Raw genomic sequence first — 19834 nt, 5'->3', positions numbered from 1 at the left:
CCCCCCCCCCCCCCCCCGCTCCTCGGCTGACCAAGTAGAAACAATCTATTCGATGGCTGCCTTGTCTTTTACTCTGTGCAAAAGACAAGGCAGCCACAAACACCACGGGAACACCGTATTGAGGCTTTGTTCTGAACACTCATTCGGTGTCGCGTTTCTTTCAAGCAATTCTCCCGGTTAGCCCGCACTCGGCTCGCTCCCAGAGCCGTGTTAAAGTCCACTTCGCATTCACTCTCTTTTCTCAGCAGATTAAAAGAAAGTTTCATCTTGGGCTCCCTGAAACTTCCATCCTGCACCGCTGTTTGCTTTTTCACAAGAGCAGAGGAGAGCGCACCGTTCCCAGCGGCACTGCAGTACCGGGTCGAGGCTTGGAGTGAACGGAGCAAGCTTCTTTTTCAACTCCTATTCTTAAAAATCCATTTAATATGTTGTCCTCGTATAGAGGACATATTAAACTGATAAGAACGGATACTACACTTGATCTTAGCCAAAAGGCCGAGAAGCGATAACTGTCCACTGTTTCAGGTCCGAGGGCCCTTGCTGGCACAATGCGCACTTGTAGCAGTGTTCTTTTTATGGCCATAGGTGGCCAGAGTGTCACGTTGCACCTCCGCCCACCCGCTGCACTGAGCACTCTTCAGCCCTTTTAAATGGTATAACTTTGCACTCCCGCATGCTCCAGCAAGCACCATTCAAGCAACAACTTTGCACTCCAGCTTCGAACATCGGCACAGTCGCAACAAGTAAGGCGACTCTACTCAGAGAAGTCACTCTGCAAAGTAGCAAGATTTCTTTTGCACAGACAGAAAGGGCTTCACCCGCAAAGGTAAAGCCTGCCAATAATAGAAACAACTCATTAGTTCTGCTCTCCACGGAAGTCTTTAGTAAAAGGCGAAAGACTTGTATGTTATGAAGAGAAACCAGAGTACGATTATCCGTCACTGCGGGAGCAGGGCATCAGGCTAGTTGGTATAGCCACCTTCCCCATGGTGAGCTTTGCTTGGTTGCCCCCCCCCCCCCCTTGCTCCTCGGCTGACCAAGTAGGAACAATCGGGCCCTATTCGATGGCTGCCTTGTCTTTTACTCTATGCAAAAGACAAGGCAGCAACAAAAACACCACGAGAATCCCGTATTGAGGCTTTGTTCTGACCTCTCATTCGGTGTCGCGTTTCTTTCAAGCAATTCTCCCGGTTAGCCAACACTCGGCTCGCTCCCATAGCCGTGTTAAAGTCTACTTCGCATTCACTCTCTTTTCTCTGCAGACTCTTGGGATTTTATCTATAAAATTAATTCCTTCACTCAAACTATGTGAAAACTGCTTTGTCGTTCATATTTACCATGTCTAGAAAGATTTAAACAAAAAAAACAACTTTGTACTTTGCAGTAAAAGAAAGAGCAAATCTAAAGTTTCAGGAATCCGAGAATAAGCTTACTTTCATGAGTGCTTCACGATTTCGGATTTTGCTATAAAATGAATTCCTTCACTCAAACTAAATTAAAACTGCTAAACCGCTAATCTGTTACATGTAAGGCAGATGTCAAATTCACCGAAATAGGATCTAAGGGTATTCGGCCAATCGAGCTGTAGCAGCTTCGGTAAAAGAGTATAAGTTGAAGAGTTTGTGAATAAAGGTGTGCGCACACATAGTGAGCTGTACGAAAATAGGCAGGGAGCAATGCCGGCTGGGGTATATGTTCTTGTATGTTGTCTGACTGTTTGATTTGAATGTGTTGTGTAAGTGTCCTGTTGAATGTTTGGGCTTTGACACTTCACTGTGGTTGTTAACTGTGTGGTGTGTCCTGAAATGTTATATGTTTGGGCTGTGTGACATGCTTAATGCTTGTCAGTAGCTACCCACTTATTCATATATAGCAACTGACAACATAAGAAGTCTGGACATACTTTGATAGTAGTTGTAGAAGTATCCTTATTGATAATAGATAAACTAATTCATAGTGATAGAACAGTAGATGAACAGGTGCCTGCACGTCTCACGAAAATAAAATGGGTGTATGATTGCTGACGGCAGAGCAATACTGCCAAACTTATGAGTTCTTGTGGCAAACTTGATTCAGTGTCTTGACATGTATACGCTGTTTCGCTGACTTGATTGTCACAAGAAACAAAGTGTGTTTGATAAGATCCGACCATTTTATTACGGGAGGATCAGTATGTATGGATTCTGATGTGACTGATAAACCCATTCGTATCTTAAGCATAATCTAATACGTGAGACAACGCCCTGGCACACAATCAAAAAAAAAAAGAGAGAGCGGTTTTGTGTCCCCACAGTCCATAATGTAGAAAAGAGAGAAAAAAGCCTTTCTGATTTGGTGTGTGTGCTCATAGTGCAGAGTGTAGAGAAAAGAGAGAAAAGAAAGCCGTTTTGGTGTCACGGGTGTTGTGACTTACACACACACATTTCTGAATTGAGAAAAGAAATTATTTTAGAGGAAACAGTAGAGTTTAGATCCCACATTTGTTGATAGGCATTCATTTATTTCTTCACTTCTGATGAAGTTTCAACAATAAACAACAAACTTTGTATTATGAGAAAGAACCAGACTCATTCTTCAGGAATCCGAAAATAAGCACGAATTCGGATTCTCCTATAAAACGAATTAATTAACTCAAACCAAGTTAAGACTGCTTTGTCCTTCATATTTATTCATGTCTAATCAAGTTTCAACGATAAACAACGTTGTACTTTGTAGAATGAGAAAGAACTTCTTCAGCAATAAGCATCTCTCGACATATGACGAAATACAGATTTTGCTATAAAATTAATTTCTTCTATCAGCGTGACTTAAAACTGTTTGTCCTCCTTATTTATCCACTTCAAATAAAGTTTCAACAATTAAAAAAAAATTGTAGTTTGAGAAAGAACAACTTAATCTTCAGCAATCAGTATAAAAAGAGGGTAACAAAAGGTGCAAATGCCAACCATACATCACTAAAAGGTGGAGCGGAAGTATTCAGCTGCAAGTAGGTGTGAATGTTCGACCATAATTTGTAAAAAGTGGGTAAGAAAAGGTTCGAATGCCCGACTAAATATTAACAAAAGCGGGAGGAGAGGTCTTCGGATGAGAATTTCCTACCATACAAGTATGGTGGAGAGGAAGCTGTGATTGGCCGACAATAGTAAAAAGCAGGTGAGAAAAGGTGCGAATGTCAAAACATACATGATCAAAACAGGGAGCGGAGGTGTTTGGCTGCAAGAAGGTGTGAATATCCACCCATAATTACTGAAAAATGGGTAAGAAAAGGTGCGAATGCCCAACCATACATCATCAAAAGCAGGAGTGGATGTGTTTGGCTACAAGAAGGTTTGAATGTCCGACCATAGTTTGTAAAAAGCGGGTAAGAACAGGTTTGTATAACCGACTGTACACAATCAAAAGAGGGAGCGGAGTTGTTCAGCTACAAGAAGGTGTGAAAGTCCGACCATGGTTTGTAAAAAGCGGGTAAGAAAAGGTTTCGTATGCCCGAATATACACCATCAAATGCGGGAGTGGAGGTGTTCGGCTGTGAGTAGGTGTGAATCTCCAACCATAATTGTTTAAAAATGTGTTAGAAAAGGTAAAAATGCCGGTCCATACATCATCAAAAGCGGGAGAGGTGGTTTTTCGGCTGCAAGTAGGTGTGAATGTCCAGCCATAATTACTCACAAACGGGGGAAGAAAAGATAGTATTTCCAGACCACACATGATCAAAACAGGGAATGGAGGTGGTTCAGCTGCAAGGTGTGAATGTCTGACTAAAGTTTGTAAAAACCGTGTAAGACAAGGGGCGAATGCCCGACAATGTATGATCAAAAGAGGGAGCGGAGGTTTTCGGCTGCAAGGTCTGAATGTCCAACGACAATTTGTAAAAATCGGGGAAGAAAAGGCTCGAAAGCTCGACTATACACCATCAAAAGCGGGAGCAGAGGTGTTCAGGTGCAAGAAGGTGTGAATGTCCGACCAAAAATTACTGAAAAATGGGTAAGAAAAGGTGCGAATGCCAAATCATACATCATCAAAAGCAGGAGCGGGTGTGTTCGGCTACAAGAAGGTTTGAATGTCCAACCATAGTAAGTAATAGACGGGTAAGAAAAGGCTCGAATGCCCGACTATATACCATCAAAAGCGGAAGCGGAGGTGTTCGGCTGCAAGACGGTGTGAACGTCCGACCAAAGTTTGTAAAAAGCAGTTAAGAAAATGTTCGAATATCCAACCAAACATAATCAAAAGCGGGAGCAGAGCTGTTCGACTGCAAGTAGGTGTGAATATCAGATCATAATTTGCAAAAAGCTGTTGAGAAAGGGTGAGAATGCCCGACTATACACTATCAAATGTGGGAGCGGAGGTGTTCGTCTGTGAGTAGGTGTGAATGTCCGACCATAATTGCTGAAAAATGTGTTAGAAAAGGTAAGAATGCCGGACCATATATCATCAAAAGCGGGAGAGGTTGTGTTTGGCTGCAAGTAGGTGTGAATGTCCAGCCATAATTACTCACAAACGGGTAAGAAAAGGTGCGAAAGCCCAACCGCACATGATCATAAGTGGATGAGAAGGTGTTCGACTGCAAGTAGGTGTGAATGTAAGATCATAATTTGTAAAAAGCGGGTAAGAAAAGGTAAGAATGCCCAACCATAAATTATCAAAAGCGGCAGCAGAGTTTCGGCTGGTATTTATCAATGTCTAGATAGATTTCAACAAAAAACAACGTTGTACTTTGCAGTAAAAGAAAGTGCAAATCAAAAGTTTTAGGAATCCGAGAATAAGCTTATTTTCATGAGTTCTGCACTATTTCGGATTTTATGTATAAAATGAATTCCTTCACGCAAACTAAGTTAACACTGCTTTGTCCTTCATATGTACCCATTTCTACATATATTTCAAGCATAAACTTCCTCATACTACCCTGAATGAGAAAGAGCCACACTTGTGATTAAGCCATACGCCCCTTTTGAGGAGTTCTGCATGATTTGGGATTTTATCTATAAAATCAATTCCTTCACTCAAACTATGTTAAAACGGCTTTTACCTTCATATTTATCAATGTCTCGATAGATTTAAACAAAAAAAACAACGTTGTACTTTGCAGTAAAAGAAAGAGCCAATCAAAAGTTTTAGGAATCCGAGAATAAGCTTATTTTCATGAGTTCTGCACGATTTCGGATTTTATGTATAAAATGAATTCATTCACTCAAACCAAGTTAGAACTGCTTTTTCATTCATATTTATCAATGTCTAGATCAACTTCAACAAAGAACAACATTGTATTTTGCAGTAGAAGAAAGAGCAAAACTGAAGGATCAGGAATCCGAGAATAAGCTTATTTTCTTATGGGCAAGTGGGAACTGCTTTGTCCTTCATATTTATCAATGTGTAGATGGATTTCAACTTCTTCTACTGCAAAGTCCAATGTTTTTCTTTGTTGAAGTCGATCTAGACATTGATGAATATGGAAGGACAAAGCAGTTTTAACTTGGTTTGAGCAAAGCAATTAATTTTATAGCAAAATCCGAAATCGTGCAGAACTCATGAAAGCAGGCTTCGGATTCCTGAAACTTTAGATTTGCTCTTTCTTTTACTGCAAAGTACAACGTTGTTTTTTTGTTTAAATCTTTCTAGACATGGTAAATATGAAGGACAAATCAGTTTTAACATAGTTTGAGTGAAGTAATGCATTTTATAAGCAAAATCCCAAATCATGCAGAACTCACGAAAAGCTTTTTCTCGCTTTTCACTGCTTTTTACAAACTTTGGTCGGACGTTCACACCTTCTTGCATCCGAACACCTCCGCTTCCGCTTTTGATGATGTATATTCGGGCATTCGAACCTTTTATTACCCGCTTTTTACAAACCATTGTCGGACTTTCACACCTTCTTGCAGCCGCACACCACCTCTCCCGCTTTTGATGATGTATGGTCCAGTATTCTTACCTTTTCTAACACATTTTTCAGCAATTATGGTCGGACATTCACACCTACTCACAGCTGGACACCTCCGCTCCCGCTTTTGATCATACAATGTCGGGACATCGCTCCTTGTCTTACCAGCTTTTTACAAACTTTAGTCGAACATTCACACCTTCTTGCAGCTGAACACCTCCGCTCCCGCTTTTGATGATGTATAGTCGGGCTTTCGAGCCTTTTCTTACCCGGTTTTTACAAATTATGGTTGGACATTCAGACCTTGCAGCCGAACACTTCCGCTCTCTCTTTTGATCATACATTGTCGGGCATTGGCACCTTTTCTTACCCGCTTTTTACAAACTATAGTCAGACATTCACACCTTGCAGCTGAACCTCCGCTCCCTGTTTTGATCATGTATGGTCTGGCAATACTACCTTTTCTTCCCCCGTTTGTGAGTAATTATGGCTGGACATTCACACCTACTTGCAGTCGAACAGCTCTGCTCCCGCTTTTGATTATGTTTGGTTGGGCATTCGAACCTTTTCTTAACTGCTTTTTACAAACCATGGTCGGACTTTCACACCTTCTTGTAGCCGAACAACTCCGCTCCCGCTATTGATTGTGTACAGTCGGGTATTTTAACCTTTTCTTACCCGCTTTTTACCAACTATGGTCGGACATTCACACCGTCTTACAGCGGAACACCTCCGCTCCCGCTTTTTATGGTGTATAGTTGGGCATTCGAACCTTTTCTTACCCGCTATTTACAAACTATGGTAGGACATTCAAACTTTCGTGTATCCGAAAACCTCTGCTCTCTCTTTTGATCATACATTGTCGGACATTCGCACCTTTTCTTACCCGCTTTTTACAAACCATGGTCGGACTTTTACATCTTCTTGTAGCCGAACACATCCGCTCCCGCTATTGATTGTGTACAGTCGGGTATTTTAACCTTTTCTTACCCGCTTTTTACCAAGTATGGTCGGACATTCACACCTTCGTACAGCGGAACACCTCCGCTCCCTCTTTTGATGGTGTATGTTCGGGCATTCAAACCTTTTCTTACCCGCTTTTTCCAAACTATGGTCGGCTATTCACAGCTTCCTCTCCACCATACTTGTATGGTGGGATATTCACACCCACTTGCATCCGAAGACCTCCGCCCCAAATTTTGTTGATATTTAGTCGGACATTCGCACCTTACCCGCTTTTGGCAAACTATGGCCTTCTTGCAGCCAAACAACTCTGATCTTGCTTTTGATGATGTAAGGTTGGGCATTCAGACCTTGCTTCACCTGCTTTTCACCAAATATAGTCGGACATTCACACCTTCTTGCAGCCGAACACTTCCGCTCCACCTTTTAGTGTTCTATCACACCTTTTTTTTCACCGCATTTTATACATTATGGTTGGAAATTTTCAACCACTCTCATCCGAAGACCTCTCCTCCCGCCTTTGTTAATATATTTGAACTTTAGTTTGACATTCAAACCTTCTTGCAGCTGAACCACCTCCGCTCCCTGTTTTGATCATATATGGTCTGGCTACTACCTTTTCTTACCCGTTTGTGAGTAATTATGGCTGGACATTCACACCTACTTGCAGTCGAACACAACCTCTCTCGCTTTTGATGATGTATGGACCGGCATTTTTACCTTTTCTAACACATTTTTCAGCAATTATGGTCGGAGATTCACACCTACTCACAGCCGAACAACTCCGCTCCCGCATTTGATGATGTATAGTCGGGCATTCTCACCCTTTCTCATCAGCTTTTTGCAAATTATGATCTGACATTCACACCTACTTGCAGTCGAACAGCTCTGCTCCCGCTTTTGATTATGTTTGGTTGGATATTCGAACCTTTTCTTAACTTCTTTTTACATATTTTGGTTGGACGTTCACACCTTCTTGTAGCCGAACACTTCCACTCCTGCTTTTGATGATGTATGGTTGGGCATTCACACCTTTTTTTTGCCCATTTTTCAGGAATTATGGGTGGACATTCACACCTTGCAGCTGAACACCTCCTATCCCACTTATGATCATGTGCGGTTTGATTTTCGAAAAGTTTCTTTCATGTTTTCTAGCAATTATTGATGGACATGTAGACCTTCTTGCAGCTTAACACCTCCGCTCCCGCTTTTGATCATACATTGTCAGGCATTCGCACCTTGTCTTACCCACTTTTTACAAACTTTAGTCGAACAGTCACACCTTTTTGCAGCCGAACACCACCTCTCCCGCTTTTGATGATGTATGGTCCAGCATTCTTACCTTTTCTAACACATTCTTCAGCAATTATGGTCGGACATTCACACCTACTCAGAGCCGAACACCTCCGCTCCCGCATTTGATGGTGTATAGTCGGGCATTCTCACCCTTTCTCATCAGCTTTTTACAAATTATGATCTGACATTCACACCTGCTTTTGATAATGTATTGTTAGGCATTCGCACCTTTTTTTTTACCCATTTTTCATGAATTATGGGTGGACATTCACACCTTCTTGCAGCCGAACACCTCCTCTCCCGCTTATGATCATGTGCGGTTTGATATTCGAAAATTTACTTTCTTGTTTTAAAGCAATTATTGATGGACATTCAAACCATCTTTTTGATGGTGTATAGTCGGGCTCTCGAGCCTTTTCTTCCCGGTTTTTACAAACCATGGTCGGACTTTCACACCTTCTTGTAGCCGAATAACTCCGCTCCCGCTATTGATTGTGTACAGTCGGGTATTTTAACCTTTTCTTACCCGCTTTTTACCAACTATGGTTGGACATTCACACCGTCTTACAGCGGAACACCTCTGCTCCCGCTTTTGATGGTGTATAGTCGGGCATTCGAACCTTTTCTTACCCGCTTTTTACAAACTATGGTGGGACATTCAAACCTTCTTGTATCCGAAAACCTCCGCTCTCTCTTTTGATCATACATTGTCGGACATTCGCACCTTTTCTTACCCGCTTTTTACAAACCATGGTCGGACTTTCACATCTTCTTGTAGCCGAACACATCCGCTCCCGCTATTGATTGTGTACAGTCGGGTATTTTAACCTTTTCTTACCCGCTTTTTACCAAGTATGGTCGGACATTCACACCTTCGTACAGCGGAACACCTCCGCTCCCTCTTTTGATGGTGTATGTTCGGGCATTCAAACCTTTTCTTACACGCTTTTGGCAAACTATGGCCTTCTTGCAGCCAAACACCTCTGATCTCGCTTTTGATGATGTAAGGTTGGGCATTCAGACCTTGCTTCACCTGCTTTTCACCAAATATAGTCGGACATTCACACCTTCTTGCAGCCGAACACTTCCGCTCCACCTTTTAGTATTCTATCACACCTTTTTTTCACCGCATTTTATACATTATGGTCGGAAATTTTCAACCACTCTCATCGGAAGACCTCTCCTCCCGCTTTTGTTAATATATTTGAACTTTAGTCGGACATTCAAACCTTCTTGCAGCTGAACCACCTCCGCTCCCTGTTTTGATCATATATGGTCTGGCAATACTACCTTTTCTTACCCGTTTGTGAGTAATTATGGATGGACATTCACACCTACTTGCAGCCGAACACAACCTCTCTCGATTTTGATGATGTATGGACCGGCATTCTTACCTTTTCTAACACATTTTTCAGCAATTATGGTCGGAGATTCACACCTACTCACAGCCGAACAACTCCGCTCCCGCATTTGATGGTGTATAGTCGGGCATTCTCACCCTTTCTCATCAGCTTTTTGCAAATTATGATCTGACATTCACACCTACTTGCAGTCGAACAGCTCTGCTCCCGCTTTTGATTATGTTTGGTTGGATATTCGAACCTTTTCTTAACTTCTTTTTACATATTTTGGTTGGACGTTCACACCTTCTTGTAGCCGAACACTTCCACTCCTGATTTTGATGATGTATCGTTGGGCATTCACACCTTTTTTTTGCCCATTTTTCAGGAATTATGGGTGGACATTCACACCTTGCAGCTGAACACCTCCTATCCCACTAATGATCATGTGCGGTTTGATTTTCGAAAAGTTTCTTTCATGTTTTCTAGCAATTATTGATGGACATGTAGACCTTCTTGCAGCTGAACACCTCCGCTCCCGCTTTTGATCATACATTGTCAGGCATTCGCACCTTGTCTTACCCACTTTTTACAAACTTTAGTCGAACAGTCACACCTTTTTTCAGCCGAACACCACCTCTCCCGCTTTTGATGATGTATGGTCCAGCATTCTTACCTTTTCTAACACATTCTTCAGCAATTATGGTCGGACATTCACACCTACTCAGAGCCGAACACCTCCGCTCCCGCATTTGATGGTGTATAGTCGGGCATTCTCACCCTTTCTCATCAGCTTTTTACAAATTATGATCTGACATTCACACCTGCTTTTGATAATGTATTGTTAGGCATTCGCACCTTTTTTTACCCATTTTTCATGAATTATGGGTGGACATTCACACCTTCTTGCATCCGAAGACCTCCGCCCCAAATTTTGTTGATATTTAGTCGGACATTCGCACCTTACCCGCTTTTGGAAAACTATGGCCTTCTTGCAGCCAAACACCTCTGATCTCGCTTTTGATGATGTAAGGTTGGGCATTCAGACCTTGCTTCACCTGCTTTTCACCAAATATAGTCGGACATTCACACCTTCTTGCAGCCGAACACTTCCGCTTTTAGTGTTCTATGAGGCATTCACATATTTTTTTTCACCGTATTTTATAGATTATGGTTGGAAATTCTCACCCACTCTCATCCGAAGACCTCTCCTCCCGCTTTTGTTAATATATAGTTGGGCATTCGAACCTTTTCTTACCCGCTTTTTACAAATTATAGTCGAACATTCACACCTACTTGCAGCTGAATACTTCCGCTCCACCTTTTAGGTATGTATGGTTGGCATTTGCACCTCTTTTTATACTGATTGCTGAAGATTAAGTTGTACTTTCTCAAACTACAACATTTTTTTATTTGTTGAAACTTGATTTGAAGTGGATAAATAAGGAGGACAAACAGTTTTAAGTCAGGCTGATAGAAGGTATTAATTTTATAGCAAAATCTGTACTTCGTCATATGTCGAGAGATGCTTATTGCTGAAGAAGTTCTTTCTCATTCTACAAAGTACAACGTTGTTTATCGTTGAAACTTGATTAGACATGAATAAATATGAAGGACAAAGCAGTCTTAACTTGGTTTGAGTTAAGGAATTCGTTTTATAGGAGAATCCGAATTCGTGCATAACTCATAAAATAGAGCTTATTTTCGGATTCCTGAAGAATGATTCGGGTTCTTTCTCATAATACAAAGTTTGTTGTTTATTGTTGAAACTTCATCAGAAGTGAAGAAATAAATGAATGCCTATCAACAAATTGACCTTCTGTTGACCTTCGGGGAGGTGAGTATCTTCACTAGACTCACCTGTCTGCTCTTCCTCCTCATTTAGCGTAGCTCCACCCTCTGCCTGTGAATTCTCACAGACTTCAACACTGAGTGGTGAGGCCTCTACAGGCCCCTCCCCTTTTTGCTCCTCACTTCCAATCCAAGCTTTTGGCGGGAAGTTTGAATTTATTGGGTCAACCTCTTCACTTTGTTCACCAACTGCCACCTTTGGTCCTTCTCTTTGTTGGCTTGACTGTGGCTTTACCGTCTTTAATTTGTTGGCAAAAGATTTAGGGCAATCTCTGAAGAGGTGATTTAATTCTCCACAGAGATTACATTTCCTGCCATTTGGACACTCTCCAAAAGTTTGCCCAATTTCTCTGCTCTTCCCACATAACACCTTGGTACAAGCCTCAACCAGGTGCCCATGCTCACCACACTTGCGGCAGAACTTGGGCTGCCCCTGGTAGTGGATGTAACCTCGGTTTTCAAGGTGGCCAGAGTGTCGCCCACCCGCTGCACTGAGCACTCTTCAGCCCTTTTAAATGGTATAACTTTGCACTCCCGCACGCTCCAGCAAGCACCATTCAAGCAACAACTTTGCACTCCAGCTTCGAACATCGGCACAGTCGCAACAAGTAAGGCGACTCTACTCAGAGAAGTCACTCTGCACAGTAAGAAGATTTCTTTTGCACAGACAGAAAGGGCTTCACCCGCAAAGGTAAAGCCTGCCAAAAATAGAAACAACTCATTAGTGCTGCTCTCCACAGAAATCTTTAGTAAAAGGCGAAAGACTTGTACGTTATGAAGAGAAACCAGAGTACGATTATCCGTCACTGCGGGAGCAGGGCATAAGGCTTGTTGGCATAGCCACCTTCCCCATGGTGAGCTTTGCTTGGTTGAGCCGCTTGCTCCCCCCCCCTTGCTCCTCGGCTGACCAAGTAGGAACAATCGGGCCCTATTCGATGGCTGCCTTGTCTTTTACTCTGTGCAAAAGACAAGGCAGCAACAAAAACACCACGAGAATCCCGTATTGAGGCTTTGTTCTGACCGCTCATTCGGTGTCGCGTTTCTTTCAAGCAATTCTCCCGGTTAGCCCACACTCGGCTCGCTCCCATAGCCGTGTTAAAGTCTACTTCGCATTCACTCTCTTTTCTCAGCAGACTCTTGGGATTTTATCTATAAAATGAATTCCTTCACTCAAACTATGTGAAAAATGCTTTGTCCTTAATATTTACCATGTCTAGAAAGATTTAAACAAAAAAAACAACGTTGTACTTTGCAGTAAAAGAAAGAGCAAATCTAAAGTTTCAGGAATCCGAGAATAAGCTTACTTTCATGAGTGCTTCACGATTTCGGATTTTGCTATAAAATGAATTCCTTCACTCAAACTAAATTAAAACTGCTAAACCGCTAATCTGTTATATGTAAGGCAGATGTCAAATTCACCGAAATAGGATCAAAGGGTATTCGGCCAATCGAGCTGTAGCAGCTTCGGTAAAAGAGTATAAGTTGAAGAGTTTGTGAATAAAGGTGTGCGCACACATAGTGTGCTGTACGAAAATAGGCAGGGAGCAATGCCGGCTGGGGTATATGTTCTTGTATGTTGTCTGACTGTTTGATTTGAATGTGTTGTGTAAGTGTCCTGTTGAATGTTACATGTTTGGGCTTTGACACGCTTCACTGTGGTTGTTAACTGTGTGGTGTGTCCTGAAATGTTATATGTTTGGGCTGTGTGACATGCTTAATGCTTGTCAGTAGCTACCCACTTATTCATATATAGCAACTGACAACATAAGAAGTCCGGACATACTTTGATAGTAGTTGTAGAAGTATCCTTATTGATAATAGATCACTAATTCATAGTGATAGAACAGTAGATGAACAGGTGCTTGCACATGTCTTACGAAAATAAAATGTGTGTATCATTGCTGACGGCAGAGCAATACTGCCAAACTTATGAGTTCTTGTGGCAAACTTGATTCAGTGTCTTGACGTGTATACGCTGTTTCGCTGACTTGATTGTCACAAGAAACAAAGTGTGTTTGATAAGATCCGACCATTTTATTACGGGAGGATCAGTATGTATGGATTCTGATGTGACTGATAAACCCAGTCGTATCTTAAGCATAATCTAATACGTGAGACAACGCCCTGGCACACGATAAAAAAAAAAAAAGAGAGAGAGCGGTTTTGTGTCCCCACAGTCCATAATGTAGAAAAGAGAGAAAAAAGCCTTTCTGATTTGGTGTGTGTGCTCATAGTGCAGAGTGTAGAGAAAAGAAAGCCGTTTTGGTGTCACGGGTGTTGTGACTTACACACACACATTTCTAAATTGAGAAAGGAAATTATTTTAGAGGAAGCACTAGAGTTTAGATCCCACATTTGTTGATAGGCATTCATTTAATTTTTCTTCACTTCTGATGAAGTTTCAACAATAAACAACAAACTTTGTATTATGAGAAAGAACCAGACTCATTCTTCAGGAATCCGAAAATAAGCTCTATTTTATGAGTTATGCACGAATTCGGATTCTCCTATAAAACGAATTCATTAACTCAAACCAAGTTAAGACTGCTTTGTCCTTCATATTTATTCATGTCTAATCAAGTTTCAACGATAAACAACGTTGTACTTTGTAGAATGAGAAAGAACTTCTTCAGCAATAAGCATCTCTCGACATATGACGAAATACAGATTTTGCTATAAAATTAATACCTTCTATCAGCCTGACTTAAAACTGTTTGTCCTCCTTATTTATCCACTTCAAATCAAGTTTCAACAATTAAAAAAAAATTGTAGTTTGAGAAAGAACAACTTAATCTTCAGCAATCAGTATAAAAAGAGGTGCAAATGCCAACCAAACATACCTAAAAGGTGGAGCTGAAGTATTCAGCTGCAAGTAGGTGTGAATGTTCGACCATAATTTGTAAAAAGCGGGTAAGAAAAGGTTCGAATGCCCGACTATATATTAACAAAAGCGGGAGGAGAGGTCTTCGGATGAGAGTGGGTGAGAATTTCCAACCATAATCTATAAAATACGGTGAAAAAAAATATGTGAATGCCTCATAGAACACTAAAAGCGGAAGTGTTCGGCTGCAAGAAGGTGTGAATGTCCGACTATATTTGGTGAAAAGCAGGTGAAGCAAGGTCTGAATGCCCAACCTTACATCATCAAAAGCAGGAGTGCATGTGTTCGGCTACAAGAAGGTGTGAACGTCCAACCAAAGTTTGTAAAAAGCAGTTAAGAAAAGGTTCGAATATCCAACCATACATAATCAAAAGCGGGAGCAGAGCTGTTCGACTGCAAGTAGGTGTGAATGTCAGATCATAATTTGCAAAAAGCTGATGAGAAAGGGTGAGAATGCCCGACTATACACCATCAAATGCGGTAGCGGAGTTGTTCGGCTGTGAGTAGGTGTGAATCTCCAACCATAATTGCTGAAAAATGTGTTAGAAAAGGTAAAAATGCCGGTCCATACATAATCAAAATCGGGAGAGGTGGTGTTCAGTTGCAAGAAGGTCTAAATGTCCATCAATAATTGCTAGAAAACATGAAAGAAAATTTTCGAAAATCAAACCACACATGATCATAAGTGGGAGCGGAGTTGTTCGGCTGTGAGTAGGTGTGAATGTCCGACCATAATTGCTGAAAAATGTGTTAGAAAAGGTAAGAATGCCGGTCCATACATCATCAAAAGCGAGAGAGGTTGTGTTCGGCTGCAAGTAGGTGTGAATGTCCAGCCATAATTACTCACAAACGGGTAAGAAAAGGTACTATTGCCAGACCATATATGATCAAAACAGGGAGCGGAGGTGGTTCAGCTGCAAGAAGGTTTGAATGTCCGACTAAAGTTCAAATATATTAACAAAAGCGGGAGGAGAGGTCTTCGGATGAGAGTGGTTGAAAATTTCCAACCATAATGTATAAAATGCGGTGAAAAAAAGGTGTGATAGAACACTAAAAGGTGGAGCGGAAGTGTTCGGCTGCAAGAAGGTGTGAATGTCCGACTATATTTGGTGAAAAGCAGGTGAAGCAAGGTCTGAATGCCCAACCTTACATCATCAAAAGCGAGAAAAGAGGTGTTTGGCTGCAAGAAGGCCATAGTTTGCCAAAAGCGGGTAAGGTGCGAATGTCCGACTAAATATCAACAAAATTTGGGGCGGAGGTCTTCGGATGCAAGTGGGTGTGAATGTCCGACTATATTTGGTGAAAAGCAGGTGAAGCAAGGTCTGAATGCCCAACCTTACATCATCAAAAGCGAGATCAGAGGTTTTTGGCTGCAAGAAGGCCATAGTTTGCCAAAAGCGGGTAAGGTGCGAATGACCGACTAAATATCAACAAAAGTGGGGGCGGAGGTCTTCGGATGCAAGTGGGTGTGAATATCCCACCATACAAGTATGGTGGAGAGGAAGCTGTGAATGGCCGACCATAGTAAAAGGCGGGTGAGAGAAGGTGCGAATGTCAAACCATACATAATCAAAACAGGGAGCGGAGGTGTTCTGCTGTAAGAAGGTGTGAATGTCCGACCATAGTTGGTAAAAAGCGGGTAAGAAAAGGTTAAAATACCCGACTGTACACAATCAATAGCGGGAGCGGAGTTGTTCGGCTACTAAAAGGTGTGAAAGTCCGACCATGGTTTGTAAAAACCGGGGAAGAAAAGGCTCGAAAGCCCGACTATACACCATCAAAAGTGGGAGCGGAGGTGTTCAGCTGCAAGACGGTCTGAATGTCCATCAATAATTGCTAGAAAACATGAAAGAAAATTTTCGAATATCAAACTGCACATGATCATAAGCGGGAGAGGAGGTGTTCAGCTGCAAGAAGGTGTGAATGTCTACCCATAATTACTGAAAAATGGGTAAGAAAAGGTGCGAATGCCTAACCATACATCATCAAAATAGGGAGCGGAGGTGTTCCGCTGTAAGACGGTGTGAATGTCCGACCATAGATGGTAAAAAGCGGCTAAGAAAAGGTTAAATTACCCGACTGTACACAATCAAAAGAGGGAGCGGAGTTGTTCAGCTAAGAGAAGGTGTGAAAGTCCGACCTTGGTTTGTAAAAAGCGGGTAAGAAAAGGTTCGTATGCCCGAATATACACCATCAAAAGCGGAAGCGGAGTTGTTCGGCTGTGAGTAGGTGTGAATCTCCAACCATAATTGCTGAAAAATGTGTTAGAAAAGGTAAAAATGCCGGTCCATACATAATCAAAATCGGGAGAGGTGGTGTTCAGCTGCAAGAAGGTCTAAATGTCCATCAATAATTGCTAGAAAACATGAAAGAAAATTTTCGAAAATCAAACCACACATGATCATAAGTGGGAGAGGAGGTGTTCAGCTGCAAGAAGGTGTGAATGTCCACCCATAATACCTGAAAAATGGGTAAAAAAAAGGTGCGAATGCCCAACCATACATCATCAAAAGCAGGAGTGCATGTGTTCGGCTACAAGAAGGTGTGAACGTCCAACCAAAGTTTGTAAAAAGCAGTTAAGAAAAGGTTCGAATATCCAACCATACATAATCAAAAGCGGGTGCAGAGCTGTTCGACTGCAAGTAGGTGTGAATGTCAGATCATAATTTGCAAAAAGCTGATGAGAAAGGGTGAGAATGCCCGACTATACACCATTAAATGCGGTAGCGGAGTTGTTCGGCTGTGAGTAGGTGTGAATCTCCAACCATAATTGCTGAAAAATGTGTTAGAAAAGGTAAAAATGCCGGTCCATACATAATCAAAATCGGGAGAGGTGGTGTTCAGCTGCAAGAAGGTCTAAATGTCCATCAATAATTAATAGAAAACATGAAAGAAAATTTTCGAAAATCAAACCACACATGATCATAAGTGGGAGAGGAGGTGTTCAGCTGCAAGAAGGTGTGAATGTCCACCCATAATACCTGAAAAATGGGTAAAAAAAAAGGTGCGAATGCCCAACCATACATCATCAAAAGCAGGAGTGCATGTGTTCGGCTACAAGAAGGTGTGAACGTCCAACCAAAGTTTGTAAAAAGCAGTTAAGAAAAGGTTCGAATATCCAACCATACATAATCAAAAGCGGGAGAAGAGCTTTTCGACTGCAAGTAGGTGTGAATGTCAGATCATAATTTGCAAAAAGCTGATGAGAAAGGGTGAGAATGCCCGACTATACACCATCAAATGCGGGAGCGGAGTTGTTTGGCTGTGAGTAGGTGTGAATCTCCGACCATAATTGCTGAAAAATGTGTTAGAAAAGGTAAGAATGCCGGTCCATACATCATCAAAAACGAGAGAGGTTGTGTTCGGCTGCAAGTAGGTGTGAATGTCCAGCCATAATTACTCACAAACGGGTAAGAAAAGGTACTATTGCCTGACCATATATGATCAAAACAGGGAGCGGAGGTGGTTCAGCTGCAAGAAGGTTTGAATGTCCGACTAAAGTTCAAATATATTAACAAAAGCGGGAGGAGAGGTCTTCGGATGAGAGTGGTTGAAAATTTCCAACCATAATGTATAAAATGCGGTGAAAAAAAGGTGTGATAGAACACTAAAAGGTGGAGCGGAAGTGTTCGGCTGCAAGAAGGTGTGAATGTCCGACTATATTTGGTGAAAAGCAGGTGAAGCAAGGTCTGAATTCCCAACCTTACATCATCAAAAGCGAGATCAGAGGTGTTTGGCTGCAAGAAGGCCATAGTTTGCCAAAAGCGGGTAAGGTGCGAATGTCCGACTAAATATCAACAAAATTTGGGGCGGAGGTCTTCGGATGCAAGTGGGTGTGAATGTCCGACTATATTTGGTGAAAAGCAGGTGAAGCAAGGTCTGAATGCCCAACCTTACATCATCAAAAGCGAGATCAGAGGTGTTTGGCTGCAAGAAGGCCATAGTTTGCCAAAAGCGGGTAAGGTGCGAATGACCGACTAAATATCAACAAAAGTGGGGGCGGAGGTCTTCGGATGCAGGTGGGTGTGAATATCCCACCATACAAGTATGGTGGAGAGGAAGCTGTGAATGGCCGACCATAGTAAAAGGCGGGTGAGAGAAGGTGCGAATGTCAAACCATACATAATCAAAACAGGGAGCGGAGGTGTTCTGCTGTAAGTAGGTGTGAATGTCCAACCATAGTTGGTAAAAAGCGGGTAAGAAAAGGTTAAAATACCCGACTGTACACAATCAATAGCGGGAGCGGATGTGTTCGGCTACTAAAAGGTGTGAAAGTCCGACCATGGTTTGTAAAAAGCGGGTAAGAAAAGGTGCGAATGCCTGACAATGTATGATCAAAAGAGAGAGTGGAGGTTTTCGGCTGCAAGAAGGTCTGAATGTCCAACCATAATTTGTAAAAACCGGGGAAGAAAAGGCTCGAAAGCCCGACTATACAGCATCAAAAGTGGGAGCGGAGGTGTTCAGCTGCAAGACGGTCTGACTGTCCATCAATAATTGCTAGAAAATGTGAAAGAAAATTTTCGAATATCAAACTGCACATGATCATAAGCGGGAGAGGAGGATTTCAGCTGCAAGAAGGTGTGAATGTCCGACCATAGATGGTAAAAAGCGGGAAAGAAAAGGTTAAATTACCCGACTGTACACAATCAAAAGAGGGAGCGGAGTTGTTCAGCTAAGAGAAGGTGTGAAAGTCCGACCTTGGTTTGTAAAAAGCGGGTAAGAAAAGGTTCATATGCCCGAATATACACCATCAAAAGCGGAAGCAGAGGTGTTCGGCTGCAAGATATTGTGAACGTCCGACCAAAGTTTGTAAAAAGCAGTTAAGAAAAGGTTCGAATATCTAACCATACATAATCAAAAGCGGGAGCAGAGCTGTTCGACTGCAAGTAGGTGTGAATGTCAGATCATAATTTGCAAAAAGCTGATGAGAAAGGGTCAGAATGCCCGACTATACACCATCAAATGCGGTAGCGGAGTTGTTCGGCTGTGAGTAGGTGTGAATCTCCAACCATAATTGCTGAAAAATGTGTTAGAAAAGGTAAAAATGCCGGTCCATACATCATCAAAATCGGGAGAGGTGGTGTTCAGCTGCAAGAAGGTCTAAATGTCCATCAATAATTGCTAGAAAACATGAAAGAAAATTTTCGAAAATCAAACCACACATGATCATAAGTGGGAGAGGAGGTGTTCAGCTGCAAGACGGTGTGAATGTCCACCCATAATACCTGAAAAATGGGTAAAAAAAAGGTGCGAATGCCCAACCATACATCATCAAAAGCAGGAGTGCATGTGTTCGGCTACAAGAAGATGTGAACGTCCAACCAAAGTTTGTAAAAAGCAGTTAAGAAAAGGTTCGAATATCATACCAAACATAATCAAAAGCAGGAGCAGAGCTGTTCGACTGCAAGTAGGTGTGAATGTCAGATCATAATTTGCAAAAAGCTGATGAGAAAGGGTGAGAATGCCCGACTATACACCATCAAATGCGGGAGCGGAGTTGTTCGGCTGTGAGTAGGTGTGAATCTCCGACCATAATTGCTGAAAAATGTGTTAGAAAAGGTAAGAATGCCGGTCCATACATCATCAAAAGCGAGAGAGGTTGTGTTCGGCTGCAAGTAGGTG

General features: G+C 42.0%; 3 non-coding genes across 3 annotated transcripts; all 3 read right to left on the bottom strand.

Annotated features, from left to right (window-relative positions):
- Positions 1 to 323: 323 nt before the first annotated feature.
- On the bottom strand, positions 324 to 507 carry LOC140287125 (U2 spliceosomal RNA). The gene has a single exon (XR_011911483.1). It is a non-coding gene; the product is annotated as a U2 spliceosomal RNA (small nuclear RNA).
- Positions 508 to 815: 308 nt separating this feature from the next.
- LOC140287140 (U5 spliceosomal RNA) lies at positions 816 to 929 on the bottom strand. The gene has a single exon (XR_011911496.1). It is a non-coding gene; the product is annotated as a U5 spliceosomal RNA (small nuclear RNA).
- An 11082-nt stretch (positions 930 to 12011) lies between these two features.
- On the bottom strand, positions 12012 to 12125 carry LOC140287134 (U5 spliceosomal RNA). The gene has a single exon (XR_011911491.1). It is a non-coding gene; the product is annotated as a U5 spliceosomal RNA (small nuclear RNA).
- Between the last annotated feature and the right edge of the window lie 7709 nt (positions 12126 to 19834).

The sequence above is a fragment of the Leuresthes tenuis genome, unplaced genomic scaffold (assembly GCF_036924035.1).
Source record: "Leuresthes tenuis unplaced genomic scaffold, fLeuTen1.0.hap1 SCAF_111, whole genome shotgun sequence".
NCBI classification, from domain to species: domain Eukaryota; kingdom Metazoa; phylum Chordata; class Actinopteri; order Atheriniformes; family Atherinopsidae; genus Leuresthes; species Leuresthes tenuis.
The sequence above is the reverse complement of the archived record's forward strand: the minus strand, read 5'-3'. Positions and strand labels throughout refer to the sequence as shown.